The 8,671-nt window shown below is 51.4% G+C and overlaps 1 long non-coding RNA gene across 1 annotated transcript; it reads right to left on the reverse strand.

Annotated features, from left to right (window-relative positions):
• Positions 1-283: 283 nt before the first annotated feature.
• Positions 284-8,403, reverse strand: LOC123797104 (uncharacterized). The gene is made up of 3 exons (XR_006780872.2): positions 3,403-8,403; positions 3,145-3,302; positions 284-2,427 (listed from the first exon to the last, which is right to left on the reverse strand). It is a non-coding gene; the product is annotated as an uncharacterized LOC123797104 (long non-coding RNA).
• Positions 8,404-8,671: the final 268 nt, after the last annotated feature.

Consider the following 8,671-nt stretch of genomic DNA (forward strand, 5'->3'; position numbering starts at 1 on the left):
ACTGTATTTTTCTGGACTCAGTGGCTTCTGGAGAAGCAAACAGATGAGGATTTCAAAGGACATTTGAGAAATAAAAAGAGCAAGCCAGAAGCCCTCACCTTTTTGACATTAGAACACTTTTTAAAATAATAATTAAAAAATAATTAAGAATGAATGATGTGGAGAAACTGGATAGCATGGAAGAATTTTAATTTAGATCCACCCCCCGCCCCGTTGCCAGAACAGACAGCACATACCTCAAACAGCCAAACCTCTTTTTTTAAAAAACGGGAAAGTTAGCACATCATGAAACATTTATTATCCTTACAAAGAAAGACCGCTCTCAGCTTTGAAGCCATACGAGAAGCCGCGGAGGGAAACACGGACAGTTGACAGCAAGAACAAAGCCAAAACTCTGTACGTGGGGAAATGCCAGGGGAGGGAAGGTGGTTTCGCCAGCTGGGGTGTGCAGAGGGTTAATAGCTGTGCCCACTACGGGTGCCTTATGGTGCATGAGAGGGAAAGGATGACCCGGTCGCAAGCAGGCTCCGCTTTCCATCGGGCTGCTCACACGGGGGAGCTCGGTGGGCCGGCAGCTCTGGGAAAAGCGGGAGCCTTGCTGGTTATCAGAGCAGTGACAGTCGAAGCCGTCTCGAGGTGCTGCGTGCTACCCACTGAGCTGGCAGAAAGCTCCCAATGCCACGGCAAGGTCGTGGTTGGGACGCGGGATGTGGGGCTGCAGGTGAACTCAGCTCCTCTTGGGGGTGAAGTCCATGTGGCCGCTCCGTGAGCAAACGGTGTGCACAGTCAGAAACACCTGTCCTTTGGCCAGTCCGTTTACCTCTGGAAAGACAAAACTACCCCCCAGGATGTGCAGTGCGGCATTAGTAATGACAATTGGGCAGTGGCTGATACACCAGCAATAGGGGGGTTATTTAGTAAATTAGGGACATCTATGCTGTGTTATTTTGTGCAGCTATTAAATTTGATTATGAAACCTGTGTGGAAACATGAGAAATGTTTATTATGTACTGTTAAGTGGACAACCCCCCCCCCATACGCAAAATGACATACATATTACATTTGCAGTGAGGGAAAAATGCGTCTCTGTGGACAAGGGCCGGATGGAGGTCGATACAAATGAGAGCAGCTCTGTTAGTCTGGGACTCAGGTAGCTTGGTTGTTACTGTTTTAAGCACTGGGGGTACCTCCAGAGCTGGTGGGGCCTGCATCACAGGCCCCTTCCCACCCACGGCCCCTTCCCTGGGTCTGCTTGGGCACCCAGTTCGCGCCTCTGGGCCCTGCTTGCCTTCTCCAACACAGATGCGTGTCTGTACCCCTGGGTGTGCACAGCCAGGCCAGAAGCATCCCAGGAGCCCCAGAGGCATCTGTGCTCCCAGCAGCTGCGAGGCCCTGTGGGTCCACCACCTCTGCAGGACCTGACTGCCCCCCTCCCCTGGACAACTGCTGCAGTTCCCAAAGTGACCAGCTCAGCCACAGGGCCAGAGCCCTCAACCCTATAGCCAGCAAAGAACCTCTGGGCCCAACCCATGGCCAAACTCAGCCCCTCCAAACCCTGGCAGGGAGCCAGGAGCTGACTGCCCGCAGCTGTCCTGTGGGTTAGGGCCACCCCTGTGAGCCAGGGGCTCTACCCTGAGAAAGCACCAGGCCTCCCACCCCAGGCCTGCAGGCACCAGGGGCTGCAGGCTCTGAGACCCCCATGCCTCTACCATTCCAAGAGCTGCTGAAGAGTGTGTGTGTGCGCACGTGTGTGTGTGCTTGTGGGCATGCGTGAACTTGGGGTCCTCTTCTTCTCCCCCTCACGCCACAAGCATCTGTTGGTTGTCTCCTCTGTCTTGGCTTCTGTAGGTGCTGCCTGTGGTCCTCAACCATTAACTCAGGCTTGTGGCCCCGTCACTCCCTCTCCAAGACTGTGTCTAGGGCCCAAGTGCCCCTGTTATGAATGACCACCAAGTGGACAGCTCTTCACAGTGTACAGAATGCTTTCACACCTGCTTGTTGTCTGTGCCCTTCATTCCCACAGGACAGTCTCCGCTCCAAGCTGATCCTAATGCTGAAACTGACTCCCCCCCTGTTTTCCACAAACAATCTCCCCGCTGATTATGTCATGATTTTTGTAGGTTTCCTGAAGATTTGGGCGAACGCAGGGAGAGACTGCACAGAGCAGGGCGTGCACTCTGCTGGCACCGCGGTGGGCCTCCTCCCTTCACGCTGAGTAGCAGCCTCCAGCCTGGATGTGGGTGGGAGCCTGATTCTCGCTGGCAACGGTCTCTCCGGGGTCGTCCTCAGTGGAGTGAGACTGGCCTGCCCTGCAGCACCAAGCAGTTGCCTTTCCCCGACGCAGAACGGGGATGGGGACGTGGTGACTCAGGCCTGGGCACGGCCGCAAGTGTGCACATTCCGGGGTCTCCCGAGGGTCTGCGGCGCCTGTTGGGGAAGCAGGAGAATCTTCAGTTGGGCCCGGACTCCCCCCGCCCCCCGCCCCAGACTGGGCAACTGTCCCCTTCAGGCAGGCACCACACTGCCTCCTGCCTGGCAGGTGCTTCTAGGTGGCATGGTGTTGGTCGCCTGCCTGGCTCTGGGGAGGGGCCCCTTCTGTCCTGCTCACCCCGTCTGGAAAGTCACCCCGAGCTCTGCAGTTAGTCCCTCCCAGCAACCGCCTCCCCCAGGCATCGCGCACATCGCCTCCTGGTCGGGCACTCCCCGTCCTAGATCTCTTGTCCTGGAACCTCCCACGTCACAGCCCTGAGTCCTGAGCAGCCGCACTGGCCGGGGGCCCCTGCATCTGGCACAGGTAGTGGGGGCGGGTTGGCCATTCCCGGGGAAGATCAGGGCCATGTTCAGTGACCGCCACTCCCTGGAGCTGCGTCCTGTGCTGGGAGAGGTGGGGGGGCTCCTGCCCCTCTCCTGCTCTGAGCACATGTCCCAGCATCCTGGCAATGTTTCTCTGGAAGTGCTGGGTAACCTGGGGCCCAGGGATGCGGAATCGAAGGTCCTCAGCTTCAGACCAGCTTCGGTCTGGTGTTTAGGAACCCCAGAAACCCAGGACAGTGGCTGCGTCTGAACTCGGGACTTGGGATGTACAGGTCTGGACTCTGCATGGAGACTCTGCAGCTGCTCCTCCTTCCTTGGGCCCCTCCTCACCTCTGCTTCTTCGTTGCCTGTCCACTTGAACACGCATGCTCCCATGCCTGAGCTGTCCTCCACTCATTCGTGTGCGCATTCAGTGTTCCCTTGATCCCCGGCTGTATTAGGCACGATGCACTGGACACGTTGGAAGTGCACAGTTTGGTCAGCTGGACCTGCACGCGCGCACGAAGCCATCAGCAGAGTTGGGGCAGTGAGCTCACCCCTGCCCCCAGAGCTTCCTCCTGCCCCCTCCCCACCGGAACGCCCACTGACCTGCTTTCATTGCTGTCGACCACTTAGCGCTTCCTAGAGTTTTGTGAGCAGAATCCACGCCTTGTTTCCTCCGGCTTCTGCAGTCTGGCATGAACGCTCTCCATGGTGCCCCCGGTAGGACTTCCCTCCTATCGTGTGGCCGAATAGTACCCCAGCCCATGGATGCCCACGGTTCCCCATTCCCCGTGGAGGAGCACCCAGGGTGTTTCCAGTTGGGGAAGATGACAAAGGATCCTGCTCTGAACACCGACCCGAGACGCATCGTTAAGACACGGTTCTGCGTTTTTCTTGGGTGCACACATACCGAGAGGGTGGAACAGCCAGATTTTACGGCAGGTGTGTGTTTAGCTTTGTTCTTAATTGAAATTTTTATTGAGATAATTATAGGCTCACATGCAGTTTTAGGAAATAACACAGAGAGGTTCTGTGTGTCTTCGCCCATTTTCCTCCAGTGACGACAGTTTGTAACATCGCAGGCAGGATGCTGACATTGACACAGGCCACGCACCTTTATCGGGTTTCGCCAGGGTGTGGAACGTGTCTGTGCGGTGTCTTCGGTTATGGACAGTGTATCGCAGTCACGGGAAAGACTGTTCACAGCCGTGCTGTTCCAACCACACACCTCCCTCGTGCCCCTGCCCCATTCATAACCCCGTACAGCCCATCCCGTCCTGGCCCCGGCTCCCTCCCGTGGCACGGCGCCCTGGAGAGCCTTCCAGGCGCTGCGTGTGTCTGTCCTTGGCTCCTGTTGACGGCTGCACGGTATCCCGTGCTATGGGTGCACCTAACCGTTCATTTGCCGAAGGACATCGGCTTGATCCCAGTTTTTGGCTCTTAGGAATCAAGCTTCTGCGAACAAGTCCGCACAGAGTTTTCTGTGGACACAGCCTTGGTTTCTCAGGGATGCTGGTTAGCGTAACAGCCACATGTTTCCTTTTACAAGACGCTGCCAGACAGTTTTCTGGAGTTCCTCCCTATGTCACATTCCCAGTCTCTCCATCACCGTGTTCTGTTTCCGCCAAGCTGATGGACATGCCGTGGTCTCATTTGCACCAACCCGATGACCGATGATGCCGAGTGTGTTTTCACGTGCTTATTTCTCATGGATGTATCATCTTTGGTGAAATGTCCGGTTACGTATTTTGCTCATTTGCCAATTGGATTGCTCACTTGTTCTTGGCTATTGGGTTTTGAAGGTTCTTTGTATACTGTGGACCCCAGTTCTCTGCAGGAGAGATGGTTTGCGGGCGCCTCCTCCTGGTCTGAAGCGCGTCTTTCCTTCCCATATTGCTGTGCTCCGGCTCACCTGTTTTCCTTTTCTGAACCGTGCTTTTTGGTATCAGCTCTAAGAGCTGTTTGCCTAGCCTTAGGTCTCAAATTTTTTCTCCCAATTTTGTTTCCTAAAAATGTTACGGTTTCGCATTTTGATTGATTTCCCTTGTGCATTTTGAGTTAATTTTTGTATGAGGCATGAAGCGTCGGGCGAGGTTTGGTTTCTGCCTATGAATGTCCTTCCTCCACCGAACTGTGTGCCTCTGTCAGATGTCAGTGGTGCCCACTTTTGTGGGCTTGTGTCTGGGTTCTGTGTTCCATTGCATTGATCTGTGTCTCTCCCCGCCCCCCGCCCTCCCGCCGATACCATACTCATGGTCTTAATTACTGTGGCAGTGGGATCGAACAGTGATCCCTCCCACTTGGTTCCTCTCTGCCAAGACTGCTTTAGTGATGCTGGGGTCTGTGACTCTCCATATAAATTTTAGAATAAACTTGTCTACGCCCACAAAAACCTTGCTGGTGTTTTGACAGAAATTTCATTTAACCCGCAGATCAATCTGGGCTCATTTAACTACGTTGGCTCCTCCAACCTGTGAACACAGCCTGTCTCTCCATTGATCTGGGCCTTTTCGCTGTCTCCCGTCGGCCTTTTGTAACGGTCAGCATGCCGATGCTGTGCACATTTTGTTAAACGCGTACCTGACGATTTCATCGTCTCCGAGGTGGTTATAAAGGCCTTGTGTTTTTAAATTCAGTTCCAGCATATTTGTCATCAGTATATAGAACTGAGATGGATTTTTGTGAGTTGATCTTGTATCCTGAGAACACACTGAGCTCGTGTATTAGTTCTAGGGGTGTTTTTGTTGATTTCTTGAGATTTTATGCATAGATAATCATGTCATCTCCAAATAGAAACGGTTTGTTTCTTCCTTTCCGACCCGTATGCATTTTATATACGTACGTGTTTTCCTGCTTAGCGCAGTAGCTGGAACTTCCAGGACTGTGTCAGACGAGCCTTGTTCCTCGTTGTGGGGAGAAGGCATCACGTTTTTAACCATTAAACGTAATGTGAGCTGTTGCTTTTTTTGTAGCTGTGTTTTATCAACAAGGTAATTCCTTTTTATCTCAAACTTCCTGTGTGTTTGTTTTCTTAAAATCACAAATGACTGTTGGATTTTGTCAAATGCTTTTTCTGCATTGACAGGATCATAGAATTTTTCTTTTGTTTGTTGATAGAGTGGATTGCATCAATTGTTCTGAATATTCAACCAACCCTGCATACCTGGAATAAATCCCACTTGGTCATGACTTAGAATACCTTTTCGACTCTGTTGAGTTCACCTTGATAATGTTCTGTTGAGAGTTTCTGCATCTTCATTCATGAGCGATGTTAGCCTGTGTTTTTTTCCTTTCTTTGTACCCTGTCTGGCTTTGGTACTGGGGAGATACTGGCCTCGTGAAACGAGCTGGCAAGTGCTTTCTCCTTTTCTGTTTTCCAAAAGAGATGGTGGAAAATTGGAGTTAATTTTGTCCTCAGCTTTACTGATGTGTAATTGATGAGAAATGTATATACTGACCGTGAACAGCGCCGTGTTTTGCGGTATGTACACGCTGAGAAATGCTCACCAGGTCAGGCTGTTAACACGTCCATCACTGACGGAGTTGTTTCTGTGTGTGCTGAGAACATTCAGGACCTTCTCTGCTGGCACATTCCAAGTGTGCACTGTATTCAGTGTTGGCTAAAGTCACCACGCGGCGCGTTAGATTTCCGGAACTCTGTCTCGTTTAACTAAAGCTTTGTCCCCCTTGCCTAACATCTGCCCATTTACCCCTAGTCCCCGGTGGCCACCCTGGTGCTGTCTGCTTCTGCGAGTCGACTTTTAGATTCCGCATGTAAGTGAGATCACGCCTGGCTGATTTCATTGGGCATAATGTCCTGCAGGGTTACCCATGTTGTCCCAAATGTCAGGATTCCCTCTCTTTTAAGGCTGAGTAAGGTTCCATTGTGTGTACACACTGCATTTTCTCAATCTGTTCATGTGTTGGTGGACATCTGCGGGTGATCCCACATCTTGGCTGTTGTGACTAATGTTGCAGTGACAGTGGGGGTGCTCCTTTGGGCAAATACCCAGTAGCGCAGTTGCTGGATCATAGGGTAGCTCCATTTGTAACTTTTTGAGGACCCTCCATACTGTGGCCAGAGTGGCTGCACCAGCTCGCATTCCCACCACAGTGCACGAGGGTCCCCTTTCTCCGCATCCTCGCCAACACCTGCTGTCTCCTGGGTTGTTGATTTCAGCCATTCTGACAGGTGTGAGGTGGTATCTCATTGTGGTTTTATTTGCATTTCCCTGATGATCAGTGACATGGAGCATCTTTTCATGTGTCTGTTGGCCATCTGGATGTCTTTTTGTGAAAGGGGTTAATTTTTTTTTTTTTAATGTTTAATGGTAGAATTCTCCCATACAACTATCTGGGCCTGTGGATTTCTTTTAAGGGAAATTTTAATTATGAATTCAATTTCTTTCACGGTTATGGAGCTGGTTAGACTATGTCTTTAATCTTGGTTAAGTTTTCTAGAAATTGGTCCATTTCTTCTTTGTTGTATTAGGAATTGTCTGTAATCTTCTCTCATTATCCTTTTAATGGCTACATGATCTATGGAGATATTCCCTATTCAACTCCCGATACGGAAAACTGTGGATCTTACTTTTTAAATTTTGTCAGTTTTGCCAGAGGTATATAAATTTTACTGACTTTTATGCAAAGAACCAGATTTTTGTTTCATTGATTTTTTCCTACCTCTTTCTTATTTTCACTTTCATTGATTTCTACTCTGATTTTTATAATTTTCTTCCTTCTCTCTGCTCTGGGTTTATTTCCCCAGTTTCTTGCAGGAGGGACTTAGCTAACTGGTTGGACATCATCCTCATTTCCAGTGTATTTAGTGCTATAACATTTCCTCTCACCAGTGCTTTAAAATCGTGGTTTTGTTGTTTCTTGGCATGACAAGTAATTTCTGATTGTGTGCTGGGTATGTCCTCTTTTATATTAGGAGATATCGGGCCCTGTTTCATTCTTTTACTTAGCAGGGAGCCACCCTGTGACTTCCACGGGCTGTGGCTCTGACGTGTGACGTCCACGGGCTGTGGCTCTGATGCGTGGTTCTGACGACAGCTTCATTTTAAGAGCTTTTGTGGTGTCACTGTGGCCGTCTTGCTTCGTCTGGAGCCACTGTGGCTCCTGCTGGTTCCTGCCGGGGCTGCCATGCCCACGGGGACAGAGAGGCTTCCTGGCAGGGCCCTTGCTGTGCAGGGGGTTCCTCTGCCTAGCCCCCGGCCGCCTTGGGATCTCCTGGCAGGAGCCTCAGTGGGGGAGAGAGGACACTTGTCCCGGTCATTCATTATCAGCAGGGCCCACGTCGACGGCCCTGTAGGTGGTGCCACGATTTCTTGCCTATGCAGGAGCCCCCTGAAAGGCACCTCTGCTTGTGTTCTTGCTGCCCCTCTCGCCCCTTCTGGATGCCCAGCTCTGTTCCAGCATGAACTTTCTTTGGCAAAGACGAGTGAAGACGTGATTTATGCAGTACGTGTTTGCTTTCAGCCACAACTGAGAACATAGCTGTCACAGGTCCAGGCAAAGCCCCACCAATGGGGTCTGTTTTGTGTGAGCCGGGTGGTGCCAAGGGGGTGACGCAGCTTCTAGGTCTGCTGGAGAGTTCTAGACCTTAGGCGAGCAGTCCAGCGACGTTCCTGGCTGCTGGCTTCCCTGTTTCTGCCCCAGTGCTTCCGCAGGTGCACAAGCTCACAGTTCACCTGGACCTCTGCCTTGTCTCTCTTCTTTTCTGCCCCAGCCTTCACATTTGCTCCACTTGGCTCTCATGGCGTGGAGGTTTCCGAGAAGATGGCACGAAAGCTGAGCTCTTCTAGGAGGAACTTTGAAAAGGATAAAACAGAGTCCATCACTCGCTTCCTCAAAACCCTGGGTGTTGTCT

Source organism: Ursus americanus, chromosome 14 (genome assembly GCF_024610735.1).
Source record: "Ursus americanus isolate L20-20 chromosome 14, mUrsAme1.1.p, whole genome shotgun sequence".
NCBI classification, from domain to species: domain Eukaryota; kingdom Metazoa; phylum Chordata; class Mammalia; order Carnivora; family Ursidae; genus Ursus; species Ursus americanus.